The sequence below is a fragment of the Enhydra lutris genome, unplaced genomic scaffold (assembly GCF_002288905.1).
Source record: "Enhydra lutris kenyoni isolate GAN:26980312 unplaced genomic scaffold, ASM228890v2 scaffoldscaffold16, whole genome shotgun sequence".
NCBI lineage: Eukaryota > Metazoa > Chordata > Mammalia > Carnivora > Mustelidae > Enhydra > Enhydra lutris.
This window is the reverse complement of record NW_019154100.1, coordinates 9350206-9365417: the sequence shown is the minus strand read 5'-3', so window position 1 is coordinate 9365417 and position 15212 is coordinate 9350206. Positions and strand designations below refer to the sequence as shown.

Genomic DNA, 15212 nt, shown 5'->3' with positions numbered 1-15212 from the left:
AATAAACATGCCAAAGGGGGGTGGTTGGCAATAACCAAATAATCCATATAGAAAATATTTTTACCTAGCCAGAAATGCTTTGAAGCTGACACAATAGGAAGACTTTCATTTGGATGGAAAGGGAAGGCCTTTCTGAGGAGGTTAACAGTGAAGCTGACACAAGGCTGTCATGTGAAGATCAGTGGGCCACAAAGTCTAGACAGAGAGAACAATCTGCTAAAATGCTCAGGGGAAAGGAACTTGATGCGAGTGAGGAACCACAGGTTGGCCAGTGATGCTGAAGTCCAGTAAGCAAGGGGGAATGTGGTGGGAGATCAGGCCAGAGCAACACTGCCCAGTGGAACTTTCTATTACATAAATGTTCTGCCTCTGTGCTATACACTATGGTATCCACTAGCCACATGTGCTATTCAAGTTATATTAATTAAATAAAATCTTAAATTCAGCTCTTCAATCACACCAGCCACATGTGGTTCCATGAATATAAATATAAATATTTTAAAGTATGTATTTGATAGTTCTCACTAGCATTTCAAATGCTCAATAGCCACCTGTGGCTAGCGGCTAGGCTACCATATTGGGCAGTCCAGGGTCAGAGGGAGAGCAGGGCTAAGGGTGGTGAGAAGTGTCTCTTGGGTGGTTTGGAGCAGGAGATTACTGTGATTGATTTACATGGGAAAAGGCCTCTGGGGCTGCTGGGCAGAGGGCAGGGTGGGGAGGCAATCTGGAGAGGTGGAGGGGGGATAGCAGGGAGACCAGTTACAGTCATTTTAGTTGCCTGGGAGGGAGAGAAGGGTAGGCTGGCCTAGGTTGGCAGCAGTAGATCAGAGAAGTGGATGGATTCCCGAATTATCTTGGTGATAGGTCCAACAGAAGTAACTGATGACCTAGATGTGAGATGTGAAGGAAAGAAAGGAACCAAGGATGATGCCTACACCCTTTTTCAATCTGGGTAGACTTACTCCATCATATGTATTAATGCTGTTAATTAGGCTCTTCCCATTTTTTTTAAGATTTTATTTTATTTATTTGCCAGAGAGAGATGATGAACAAAGAGCATTTAAGGATTGCCTGTTGTGGCTGGGGGGGTTCTGCCTTTCCCTGCCCCCTCCACCGAGGTTGCTGTTTTCCAGGTCATTGCTGACTTTCTCAGTGCCAAATAAAATGACTGAGTCTCCATTCCCATCGTGGCACATGTGTGGTTGTCTGTCTGTCCCCTCCATCTGCTGTCTCCTGAGCCCCTTCCTGCCTCTCAGTGGGTGCCTTCTCATCTGTCTCTGTCTGCTCCCACATGGCCCTCCCAGCCCTGGAACCCCCAGACTCTGCCATGTTTCTCTGCTCTTGCACCAGCTGGGTCATCAGATCCACGCCGTCGTCTGCATTTCCCAGCTCTATTCTGCCTCTCCCAAATCTGTAACATAGCAGCACCAGCCATTTCAATAAGCCAGGGATTTTGCTAATTGAGTTAAACACATTATCTCATTTAATTTTACCCTGAACTCAGTGGGGGCAGGTATGACTCTTTTCATTGTCGGATGAAGGAGTGAAGTTTCAGGAAGGTGTTAAGACTTGCCTGAGCTCAAAGAATTAGAAATGGCAGGGCTAGGACTGAAAGCCAGGCTAGTGCTTGCTGCCATCTGGACCTCCAGGTCTGACCTCACATTTCCAGATCTGTACTTGGAGCCTCCTTGCCAAAAGCACAAGCATGTCTCTCGCACACCTGAAAATAGGCATGAAACCAAACTTCTCACCTGCTCCTTCCCTTCTGTGACCCCTACAAACACATAGGAACAGACTGAAATATCTCCTGTCCTTGTTTTCCTTGTTTGGTTTCATGGTCCAACCAATCCAATCTCCAGACTAGAAATATCTTTGTCTTTTACTGCTTCTCTACCTTCCTACATTCAATTGATCTCCAGGTCTCTCAGGAGGTACTTCACAGGTGCTCTCCCCAAAAGGAAGACCACTTGCTGGAGCTTGGGAGCCACTCCAGCCTGCATTAGGATCACCTGAAGGGTTCTTTTCTTATTCTAGATCTTGGAACCCCATAGCAACTTGGGGAATTAAACAAACAAACAAACAAACCAGAATTAAAACAACATATACTCTTGAGTCTAGCTTCTTTCCCTCAGTGTTATAGGAGATTCATCCATATTATTGCAGAGTTGTGATTTGTCCATTTTAATTGCTATATAGTATCTCATTCTGCAAATAAACCATAATTTCTTTATCCACTGTACTATTGATGGGCATCTAGATGGTTAACAACTGAGATTTGGGATATATTAAGTTAAGAACTTTTGTTCAACAAAAGCACTAATAGCATGAGATGTAAAGAAAAATATTCTCCCTCTATATACGTATATATATATATATATATATATATATATATATATGTAAAACAAAGAACTTGTACCTTGAATATAATACATATATAGAACATATTAATAAGTTAAAAAAAGCAACTCAAGTAAAAAATACTTTGACAAAAGTATTATAGAAAAAAGTATGCAAATGACCAATAAATGTATGTTCAACTTCATTAGTGTTTCTGGATATGCAAATTAAAACAATCACTGAAATGGTTGAAATAGAAAGGACAGAATCCCAAGTGATGGTGAAGGTATGGGATAAAAGGGATTCTCAGACACTGTTGATGTGATTGCTAATTTGTATAACTGCTTTGGGAAGCTCTTTGAGAGTATCTACAAAAGCTCTTTGAGAGTGTCTACAAAGGCTGATCACATGCATATCCTATGATTAGCAACTCTATTCTCTGATCTATATACTCCATAGAATATATATATTCTATTCATTCATATATTCTATTCATATATATATATATGCCCCAAAAGACATTTGGGGCATGTTCTTAGCAGCACATTTGTTATGGCCCCAAAGAACTTTTTTTTTTTAAAGATTTATTTATTTGACAGAGAAAGAGAGAAGAGAGCATGTGCACAAGTGGGGGTGGGGCAGAGGGAGAGAATCTTCAAGCAGACTCCCTGCTGAGAGCAGAGCTCCCCAAGGCCAGTGAGATCATGACCTGAACCAAAACCAAGAGTTGGACACTTAGTCGACTGAGCCACCCATCTTTCTTTCTACGTTCTTTTATAGGTGATTTTGAGGATCGGTCAGGGTTGAGAACAATACCAAATTCACTTCTGATTTAGAATTTCAATTTAAACTTTCTTTTTACGTACTGATTTAATAGGAAAATCGTAAGTCATTACCTTTCTCCTTTTCAAGATATAAGGTTAAATGATGAAAATGGCCAAAAATTATTTACTTATGAAATACTTATTTTTTAATTATTTGTTGAAATACTAAATATTTTAAAGAATTTTTTTTCTTATGTGGTAGAATCTCAAGAGGTCTTTGGCACTGATGGTAGGATCTAATTTGGAAAGAGATTAAAGTCAGGAAAAAGTAATATTAATCCTTTAGTGATAAGTTTGTACTGTAATATGATACAACTTGGTCATCATTTGAATCCTGAAATAAAAAAAGGAGAGTGAAAACCATTTCCCCTCCCAGGGAAGCCACCTATTCCTCAGGCAACATCACCAAGGCAACCATCTTTGTAAGTCAGTCTATCACTGGGGAGGCCCTGAATGGTAGCCAGGCTCTCTGCTGGGTGTTAATTGCCCCAACCCTCATGATAGCCCTGGGGGTGTGTTCTTTTTTACTGCTATTTGACAAATGAAGGAGTTGTGGTATTAACATTTCATGGAGGAAGGGGTGGTGATTAGGAAAAAAGTCTAATAATTTTCCTAGGGAGGTGATAATTACTAAAAAGTTAAGAAACACTGCTCTAGATACGCATTAGAGAGAGGAGGGTACTATGATTAGGTTGTAACTTGTCACTGAAGATCTATTTTCCAATAGGACATGGCGGGCCTGAATTTTGCTTAATGTTACCTGAATGAAAGCCCTACTGTACCTTGGGGTAAAATACAGTGTTTCCCATTCAAATACTCTGGGCTTCTTCTTAGTGGGCGCAGTCATTCTATCCTTCTTTTGTCCACAAAAGCCTGTCCTGAAGGTCCTTGTTGGGAAGTTCTGAGCAGGCTGACTATGGAGTTATTAGTGGGTCCAGGAGGCTGGGAAACCAGAGGACTGGTAGAGGGTGAAAAAATACAATTGCAGGTAATTATGAGCAAGGCAGTTGGATAGAGGGGAGCAATGATTTACCCTCCTAGGCTCTGACCATGCAGAGCCGGGTCCTCAGAAGGCAGCATCAGAACCAGCTGGGAGCTTGTTGGAAACGCATCATCGCAGACCCCACCCCAGCCCTAGGGGGTCAGAAGACTCCCACGTGGTTTGTGTGCACAGTAGAGTTTTGAGAAGCACAGCTGTAAAGTGTTGGTTCTCACATTGGCTACACATTAGAATCACCTTAAGAGATTAAAAACTATTAAGACCCTCAGGCCCCACTCAGGACCACTTAGATTAGGTGCTTGTTCCAGCAGACTCTTGGGGGAGTGTGTTTGATGCTGAATGACCTGATTTATGGTTTGAATGGATCACTCTGCTGCTGGAAGGATAGTCTGTGAGTGTGTGTATGTGTGTGTAATGGTGCAGGATCAGGCATGGAAGCAGGGAGATCTTCCAGTTTTGCTGTCAAGCAGAGCAAAACTGGATCAGTGTTGTTTTTACTCATACCTCTGGGCTTCCCTTCAAGGTAGGAAAAAGATCCCAATTGTATTTCATACGGTAAGGTCCACATCCTCCCTGGACTCTGGGCTTCACGGGAACATTGCAAGTAATCCACGTTTTAAGAAGGTCACCTGGCAGCAGAATTTCAAGAATAGATTCTCCAGGAACCATGGAGAAAGTAGAACGGTTGCTAAAGAGGCTTTCCGGGAGAGACATCATGGTGGCTTCATCTAGGATGGGGAGCGGAAGAGAGGTGGAAGAGACAAGAAGAGTCCCATTTGGACTGATTTTTGGAGTGCAGCTGCTGAGGGAATTGGATTTGGTAAGTGAAAGAAAGAGGATTGCTTGGCATTTTTAGTTTAAACAACATTCTTAAAAACCTGTTAATATGGTTAATTATAGTCTTTCTATATTTAATCCAGATCACCCTCTCTCTCTTGCAATTATATAATGCTTTGGATAATTAAACTTTCAGAGCTCTAGGAGTGTCTGAATACTGTTCTCACATCAATCTTCAATCTGTGTTGTGACTACCCAGATTTATTATGTATGTTGAATCCAAGCATAATGTTTAGTTTCAGTCCTCTCATATGACTGCAAATTATGAGGTTGACTCACATTCTGCTTGTTGAAACTCAGCGGTCACAGTTCTTTTGGGAAAACCAGGGTTTCTCAACTGTAACACTCTTGATACTTTGGGTCACATAATTCTCTGTTGTGGGGGACTATTCTATACATTGTAGGATGTTTAGTAGCATCCTCTGGCCTCTGCTCATTAGATGTCAGAAGGACTTTCCCAGTTGTGACCAAGCAAAATGTCTCCAGACATAAACAATTATTCTCCAGAGGGTAAGATTGCCCCAGGTTGAAGGTCACTCAACCAGGGCTGCAAGGAAGACTTAGACTGTAGATTTTTGGTTTTCTAGTAGGAATGTACTTCAAGAAGAATCTGTTGTCCTTTCATTCAAGGGGCTTTGCATCTTTGAACTGGCTTAAATCTGGCAATTAGCTGAGGGTCCACAATTCTTTATTGTTAAATAGGTCTAGTGGTGACAAGACCACACTGCTTATACTAATCGAGTGAGATATTAGTAGGGTGATCATTTATTTCAGTCCTAGGGACATCGTGATCAACTATTGAATGTCAAAGGTTTCTATGGGTCTGACTTTTGTGTTGCCTTTCAGCTGTGTTGCCCATTATGGTAACAACATCTTCTTCATCTTTTGTGATTAAATGCTGCCAAGTGATTCCTGCTACCCCATGATCTCAACATCCCCATCGGAATCATGGACCCCTGTTTGATGGCAGCATTTCTTCCTCTTATTTCTAATCTTTAGACAATAGCCACCACAGAGCTCTTTACAGATGCTAGCCTTCTTTCCCCAATGTATTTCTCAAAGCCTTAGTAAAAGGTGTATCCTCTGGACCATTCTGAGGAACGTGGAGAGTATTACATAACGTACTTAAGCATATCATTTTCCCTAAGCCTTGGGATCCTTTCATCAGTGTACTGAGAGGGTTATGAAACTTCAAATCCATTTAGTGCAAAGTGTCTTTAACTCCAGGGTTCAGTAACCAACCAACCAAACTTTCAAAGCCATTCACAGCCTGGAGAGCCAACACACTGATTCCAGAAACCCTGCTTAGTGCACCTAAGATCAACTGATTTCAGAGGTCCAACATTATGTGTCTTCTTCTCTGATCCAGTACAACTTAGGATCAATTCTCATGCACCTTACTAAGGTTCTGTCAATATAAATTGACAAATCTTGTGCATGTGTATGTGTGTGTGTATGTGTGTGTGTGTGTGTGTGTTGATCTCCTTAGGAGTCCTGCTTTATAGCTTCCTCCTGGGGCCCACTGGGACTTGAGTCTGGTTATAGGTATAGAAGTAATGAGAGGCATGAGGGTAGCTCCTAAGTAAGACCGGTGGTTTCCTGCAAGGCAATTACTTTAGGAGATGATATGATGGGTTCTTCAGGCTGTGGAAGACTACGCTCTTCAGACAGAGGTGAAAGGCTGCTTCTGCTGGCAAAGGAGGATCAGCAGAACTTCAGGGTTCAAGGTTCCCAGCTTTATTGAAATCTGCTCATATGTTCCCATCCCAAATCTCACATCACTCTTTGGGCATTGTGACTCCCTTACTAAGTCAAGATTTTTTTTTTTTTTTCAAAGATTCTACCCATTTATTTGAGAGACAGAGATCACAAGTAGGCAGAAAGGCAGGCAGAGAGAGGAGGAAGCAGGCTCCCCGTGGAGCAGAGAGCCCAATGTGGGGCTCGATCCTAGGACCTTGGGATCATGACCTGAGCCGAAGGCAGAAGCCTTAAAACACTGAGCCACCCAGGCGCCCTCCAAGTCAAGATTAATGTGGAGGCCCCATCCTCAGGAATCTGACCCACCTTTTGCTTGTTAAAGCTCCTTCCTCCTGTGACTGCCAGATCATCCTCTTTTTTTCTGATGGATTTCTTTCCTTCTCTGCCTTTTTTGCCTGCCTTTCTTTTAGTTCTTCTCTAACATTGCATCCCCAGAGCACCACCTTTTATTTTTTTCTTTTGCTCTTTGAGAATGAGAAGTTCCACTATCTCAGGGACTGGGACCAATACTGATTGTTTGCATCTGTATAATAGTACCTGGTATTTTTTGAATAACTACCACATGCCATGCATTTTATTGATATATATAATCTTTAACTTAAAAAACAAACAAACAAACAAACAACCTATAAGGGTACCTGGGTGGCTCAGTTGGTTAAGCTTCCAACTTTTGATTTTGGCTCAGGTCATGATTTCAGGGTCTCGGGATTGAGCCCTGTTGGGCTCCGCACTCAGTGGGGAGTCGGCTTAAGATTCTCTCTCTCCCTCTGCCTCTCCCCACATCTCTCTCGCTTGCTTGCTTCCTCGCTTGCTTGCTCTCAAAAATAAATAAATAAATCTTTTTTAAAAAATCCTATAATCTTTTGTAAGAAACCCTTAAAGTGGGTATTAAGGATCTCCATTTTCAAATGACGAAATTGAGGCTTGGTAAAGTTGAGGAATTTTGCTTGAGCCAGTTAATAAGTGGATTTGAACCAAGACCTTTCTAACTTGTAAGCTATTGTCATAACAACTGAGGTTTAGTGTTGACCTAAGATCCAGCTCTGATCTCCTCATTATCAGACTTAAATATCCAATGGCATGCTAGAGAGATATCACCTGAATATACCCTATCATTTCAAACTTAATATATAAAAATACATGTCCATATCATCAGTCTCGCCAACCATTCCACCACTCCAACCTCATCCAAAACACAAAAACCTCCCCTGGCATTCCCATTCTTTTCAAGTTGTAACAGTCTCCAGAAGTTTCCAGTAGGACACCTCTTTGGGCCCCCCATCTCCCCTGTGGCTCACCTCGGATTGCTCGCCGTGTCTTCCAACATTGGGCTCAGAGGTGTCTCTGTGCCTCTGTGGCTCCTGATATCCCTTTCTACATCCTTCTTGGACTCCTGCCACTGTTCTTTCCATTTCACAATTGGCTCTGTACACTGCTGCCAAAATTACCTTCTGGGGAAAAAAAAAAAAATCAATCCAGTCCTGTCAGTTTGCTTGAAAACCTCTTCTGATGTCTTTTGCCTACAGAATAAATTTCAATCTCCTTGGTATGCCCCTTCCCAAAGGCCCTTGACAATTGGCCTAGCCTATCCTGCAGTCAGCTATTTTCCCCATACACACAAGTGATTATTTTTCAGCTGGATATAGATGCTGTAGAGGTACAGAATATACAAACATTTCAAAACTTGAATTCATTTTGACTTTTTATCACCTATTTTCTCAATCAATGTGTACTAAAAAACAACTATTATGTAGGGTTGTGATTTTATGTTTGGTAGGAAAAGGATTCTTATAATGTAAATATTGGGAATCGACTAGATCACATTTTCATGAAATATTTTTTTCTGGGTTTGGGGGCTTAATTATTGCAAGTAACTTTCTTAGCCAAAGCTGTTAAAGGGGTATGGGCTCAAAGTTCAAAGTTGTACCTGGACAAATGAACTTGTTTTTTAATGTATATTTGCAGAGAGGGCAGGGGAGGATGGTGTGGTAGGATGGTGAAGCAATATTGGCACTAAAACCAAAAAAAGCAGGGAAAGATTTTACTTTTTTTTTTCTCAATTCAGGCAATTGAGAAAAATTCAGGCACTTTTAAAATGCCCTTAGGTCTCTTAATGGACTCCAATCAGGGAATAAAGGTAGAGACAGGAAAAATACATCATTGAATAAAACTGTAATGTCATGCTGTGAGACTCTGTCTTTATGTCCTGTGGTAGCAGGGGAGATGAAAACTCTTTTCATTTAAAGAAGCTGCTGGTATTTCAGGGGGATCCTCCAGCACACTGTCTTGTGTAGCCGATCTCCCACTGGAGAAGCAGTGATGGAGGTTAGAGAGGACGGCCTGGGGGTTCAAACATTTGGGTTCGAATCCTAGGCATACTATCCGACTTTCAACAAATCAAAGCTCTGAGACTCCATTTTTTTTCTTCTTTCTTTCTTTCTTCAAATGGGAATAAAACCCACACTTCAGAGTTGTGGTGAGGTTTATGTGAAATCAAGTTGATCTGCGGGGAATTTATACAGGTTCCTTTGCTTTTCTACCACCTCATGCTTCCAACTTCTTTATGTTTTGTGCTTCAGTCTCTGACTAGAAGGGTCCGGAGAGCTGATTTAGTCCACTTGGGTTATAGATAAAGAAACCCAGAGATCTTAGGTTATCCACAGCTACATTAAAAAGGAGTCGTAAGAGCAAGACCCCTCCCTGTGTTTTTTTTCCTTTTTAGCATTAATTTCATTCTTGGTGGTGAAGAAATCAGACACCAGACAAGTAATACTGAGATAGAAAACTGGGTTGCAGGTAGCAAACATTCAAGAGCCTGCTCAGTGCTGTGTTGGGAGCTGGTGGGATAAAGCATTTGCTGCATCCAAGGTGCTCACATCCTGGTGGAAACACGGATGTAATGCAAGATCCGTATGGCGGATTAGGTTGGAATAATTCTAAGTGAACTCTCTAGTGCTGTGGACCCAGAGGAAGGAAGCATGCATTTTGTCTGGGACAAAATAGGATTGGCATCGAAAATCTGTGGCACTGTGTGAGGAGAGGGCAGCCTACCAGCTCACCGTTCTTTAATTCAACACAAATCTGTGTCCGGCAACTACCATATCATGATACTAGATCTGAGACTAGGAAGAGCACTAAACTATCAAATAATGTGCACAGAGTGGGGACAAGAATAAGATGCAGAGAAAAACAGAAGCAATGCTAGGCGATGATTTTCTCTAAAAGAGCTATGAGCAAAAGCAGAAGCAGCATTATTTACAGTGCAGCAAACCAGCAAACCCCTGTATAGCTGGGATGGGGCTCGTTGTTCACTGTGCAAAATGCCTCTGGTATTGGGTCATGACAGCCAGGGGCATGGATACAGCTTTACTCCTTGCCCTCTCCCGGCTCCTATCCTTTTTTCCACTCTACACACAGCTGCCTCCTGCCCTGTCACTGCCTTCCCCAGCCCCCATTTCCTGGGCTTCTGGTCTGAGGTAGTATCTCCCTAGAAGCAGCAGAGGCTCCACCCATGTGGAGCCCTGGGGGCCCCCACAGAAAGGAGGGGACATCTGGTCTACTCTGATATGGCCAGACAAACAGAACATGGAGGAAGGGGGCAGGAAGAAGACTGAAACAGCCAAGGGCTGCCCCCAGCCTCCTTGGCACAAGTCTGCTTCTATTTTTGCATCACATTTCTGTACAATTTTGACTTATTTGTAATCCAAGTAGGTCAGTAGTGCTCAGCCCTGGTTGGTGAGCAGACTCTTTAAGGGGGCTTTGAAAATATGGGATGATCCAGGCCACAGACCCACAGAAGTAGAGCTCTCTTGGTTGGAAAGCAAGTCTGAGCACGTTTTGTAAAGCTGTCCAGATGTTTCTTTTGAGGTGCAGTTAGCGCTGAGAAGCACGGGAGTTAATTCAGTTGTGTAGAGTTTTCCTTGAGAAGTTGTTTTTGTGAGCTACAATGATGGAAAGCTGACAAGCCAACTCCTTTCACATGTAAAAAAGGTTACGCTTGGGTCGCCTGGGTGGCTCAGTGGGTTAAGCCGCTGCCTTTGGCTCAGGTCATGATCCCAGGTCCTGGGTTCAAGCCCCGCATCGGGCTTTCTGCTCAGCAGGGAGCCTGCTTCCTCCTCTCTCTCTGCCTGCCTCTCTGCCTGCTTGTGATTTCTCTCTGTCAAATAAATAAATAAAATCTTTAAAAATAAATAAATAAAAAATAAAAAAGGTTACACTTAAAGATTGTAAATGACGAAGAAAATTACAGTTTCAAAATACAGAGATTTTTAACTGCTCTTGATATCTCCCTTCAGTATGTAGGGAACTTATGGGAGTAGTTTGGAAGTGTTCTGCTCAGATTCTCATGTCTGAAGGGATGGATAAGGTATTTTGGCCCAGGCGTAAGATCTATTTTTTTTTTTTTTTAAATAACTGTGGTGATGACTGGATGTCAAATATTAACTTTCACTCAAATGATAGTAGCTGACATTTAAAAATCATGTGCCAAATGTACTGTTAGATCTCCTCAATTTTCTGGTTCCATCCACAAGAGTTGTGGAAGGTTGTTATGGGGTTTTCGCTTGGCAGGTTAAGGAGCTGAGACCTAATGTCATCTAGTTTGTAAGTAGTAATGCCGGGATTCCAAAAATGAATATCTCTGATCCTAAAATCCAGATTCTCAAAATTGCAACTTGTGAGAACATGGAACTGGGTGGAGAGCACTGGCCAAAAATAGATTAAAATTCAGGGTGCTTGAGTTTATAGGTCAAAGAAATGGCTGGCACTGAGGAGGCTAGAAGAGGGGGACAGGAGGTGGACAGGATGATTGCCAAGATAAGATATGGCTGTCCTTGGCCATTTACCTGCTCCCATTTAAGACCCACCCTCCTTGGTAGAAATGGTAGTACCTTGACCTACACACCAATGAGTACACTCAGGTGGCGAAAGTTGACCCTGACAGTATAACATTCAATTGAGATGACACTGAGTCTACCACTTGGGGAAGGGGTAGATGGACTTTCCAACTTTCCTTGGCCCATCAGATTTCTCAAAAGCCCTGTTGTTGTTTCTGAGCTTGCTAAGTGATCATCTTTCCTTCATTAGGTTTTTACTGAGCCAGGAAGTATGCTAAGCATTGGATTGTGACAGTGGTTCCAGAAGGAATGGGGACCTGGGAGATGGTAAAGGAGAAATTGTAGTTTGGGGATACACAGTGTTGTATGTGATGGAAAGTGGTGATTCGCTCTAGGCATGGGGGCTGGTTAGGTGGCAAAGTCATGTAATTGCCTATCTGTCTAAAAAGAGTATGCAGAACACCTGGCTGCATTTGGGCACTGGGTGGACAGATGATTAAGGGGATATACCTGGCAGCTGAAAGTGGAAGGTTAAGAGGCTGGCTAGGTCAAATTCAATTAGTTGAGTGTGGCTTAGGTATTGGCTAAAATGAAAGCCATATCACATTTTCCATGTTTTCCAGAGACCCTTGAGACTGGGAATGGTGATTATACCTGTATCAGTCAGGGTTCTCCAGAAAGCAAGAGAGAGTAAAGAGATTTATTCTAAGGAGTTAACTCGTGATTATATGGAGCTGACAAGTCTGAAATCTAGGGCAGGTTAGCATACTGGAAACTCAGGTAGGATATCTATGCTACATTTCTTGAGGCAGAACTCTTCTCCACGAAACCTCAGTTTTTGCTTTTAAAGCCTTCAGTTAGTGAGATGAGGCCCATTCACATTGTCAAATGTAGTCTGCTTTACTTAAAGTCAGCTGATTGTAGAAATTAATCACATCTACAAAATTCTTTCAGAGCAAAATCTAGATCAGTATTTGACCAAACAACTAGATTTTGGGGCCTAGCCAAGTTGACACTTTAATATAACCATTACAAGGCCCTTAGACTAGGAGGTAGAGGTCAAGGAGTGCTGTTGAGTGAGACTCATTATGGATGTGGTGTCACCAGATGTCCCTATAAACTGTATTTGGAGCTATACATCAATAGTGGTGGTCTTTTCAGGGTAGTGGGAGGTCTAGTGGTCTGCTCTTGCTTGCCAGTTGTATATGACTTCCCCTAGGCTCTTCCCATCTCAAGACTGCCCAGAGAAAGCATTCTGCTGCTGCCTAAGCTGGGTCATGTTGCTGCCAAGTTATCAGACTGGAAGATTTCCTGGGCTGGACAGTGTCCTAGCTAGGATTTCTGCTGGGCCTGTTTGAATGCTGGGAGTATAGCAAATGGTGAAATTAAACTACTGAAGATGGTGGCACTCAAATGACCTAAATCAGAGTGGAACATTTGAATCATCTGGGGATGAGAATATATGCCTTGGCCCCACTGGCTAGGATTCTGATTTAATTGTCCTCGGCTGGGACCCTATCATAATTTTAGAAAAGTTCCCCCAGTTGAATCGAATATATAACCCAGCTTCAGAATCACTGGTTATCTTAGGTTAGTCAGGCTCCCCTAGAAGAAGCCCCCAGGCCAACCATTTGTCATGTATTTATTAAGGATCTGTTCCAAAGAAACCAGTAAGATAGTGGGGAAGCAGGACAGGAAAGGAAAAGTGGCCAGGTCGAAGGTGCCATTTCAGGGCAAGGCCCAGCCTTAGCCTGGTCCCATAGGAAGTTATGAAATGTAAATTATTCCTCCAGAGTTTTGCCTTGAGGAAAAGGAACAGGGCTCCCCTCTTTCCATTTCAGTCAGTCATTAAGTTTCCCAGGCAGAAATGTCAAGTCCCTGCCGCTTCCTGTACTCTGTACAGGCAAGGTAGCTCCAGCGCTCAAGTTCAGCCTCTGAAGGTCTCAGATGAGAGCAGTTAGCAGCAAAGTGCTCAAAAGCTGGGGTATTAGTGCACAGAGCTTCTGGAAGAAATCCAAGGAGGGGAGGGAGGGTAACGGGGCATACACTAAATAAGTGGTTATTACGGCTATTTCTGAATCTGTCTTTGTTGCTAGTGGTCTGCATGATGCCATCAGGAGAGCTTGTTATATAAAGTTTCTGCTTCAAGGACTTAAAGGCAGCTTTAATACTTGGCAAATAATACTTAGCAAATGTCAAGAACTGTGGAAGGTCTGAGATTTTCCCCCTTACTTGCAAACTAACAAGTAGCCCGACAGTTTCACGAATGCTAGTAGAAGAAGAGAGACCCTGGGTCAGACACAAAGAATTGAATTATAATAATAGCACTAGCCAAACTATTGGCTTTCCTGTAATGGTTCCCTGAACCCATATTCCCACAGGGCAATGTAAAGAGGGCTAGGTGACAGCTGCATGTGGAGTGAGTTATTGGCATTAGAAAGGAACCCTGAGGTTAGGGAACCTCCATCTTTTGTAATAGGCAGTAAGCAAAACCTTTGCTCTGGAGGGAGATGCTACATCTCCCAAGACTGTTCATGATACAAAAGTTCTTGAAAAAGTTGTAGAGTACAAAGGCAGTCTGTGCCTCTGCTTAAAAGATAAGCAAAACATGAGAGACCTATGGAAAATTGTCTCCCAATAGTAAGTAGGAGCGGAGGATGGGGGGTGTCATTGGGATTTGCTTTTTTCATTTCTGGTTTTTACCATCAAGTAGTTTTGGAGAAAATCCCTTTCTGGATGCACATTTGTGAATTTTATTTTTGTTTTTTTTACCCCTGTTCATATTGATGATTTTCCCCCTCCTATTTGCTTTTAGGGTTATTATAAATATCACTAGTTCATGATATAATGAGAGGCAACTTACATAACCTCTTTTGGTTTCCATATCTGAAAAGTAAGTAAAGTGATCTAAATAAGCTCAGACACTGAGTTTAAGGCCTTAAACATATGAGGTATTCATGGGAATTTTAGTAATGGTAATAGGGAAAGAAAAAAAATATATTAATACCCACAAGGACAACTTAATTTCTTATAAATTCCTCACAGAGTCATACAATGTATGTGTTAATCACATCATAGATAAAGAAATTGAGACTCAGAGTGATTTGTTCAAGTTCACAGAGTTATTCAAGAATGTTCCCAGGATTTGACCCCAAATATATTGGAATGCAAGGTTCACTTCCTCCGGTTACCACATTCTGATTCTATCATGGGATACTGTCTGATACAAGGTGGTATCCAGTAATGCTGCCTGAAGAACTAGTGGTTTCAGTAGGTGGAAGACTGTTTATATCTTCCCTTTTTCTGACAGGATATTAAGGAAGACTAAATGGTTAAAAACTGAGCTATAATTGAGATGAATTTTCTCCACTTCTCTTATTGAAGCCTAACAAAGAAACCAGAGTTGTTTTAATTGAATTATTGTCAAAAAGATAGAACATCCTGCCCTATTTATATAAGCTGCTAGGCTAATTTCCTTCTCACCACCCACCACCACCTACACTATATACACATGTGCACACACTAACCCAAAACCAAGCTGAGTTTTCAGCACAGACATACCATTGTTCTCAAAGTCTACGTCACCGGAATGACCCTGACATAAAAAGTTACTTAGTGTGT

General features: G+C 42.1%; 1 protein-coding gene across 14 annotated transcripts in view; it reads left to right on the top strand.

The window, feature by feature from the left end:
* LOC111147228 (asparagine synthetase (glutamine-hydrolyzing)) overlaps nucleotides 1-15212 on the top strand; it is a 155002-nt gene that overhangs the window by 68724 nt on the left and 71066 nt on the right. The window contains exon 1 of one of the 14 annotated variants that reach the window (XM_022503129.1): nucleotides 4718-4981. The exons of the other annotated variants lie outside the window; for them this stretch is intronic. The gene's annotated coding sequence lies outside the window, so the exon portion shown is untranslated. Of the gene's footprint in view, nucleotides 1-4717; nucleotides 4982-15212 lie in introns of those variants that run through there. 14 annotated transcript variants of the gene reach the window in all.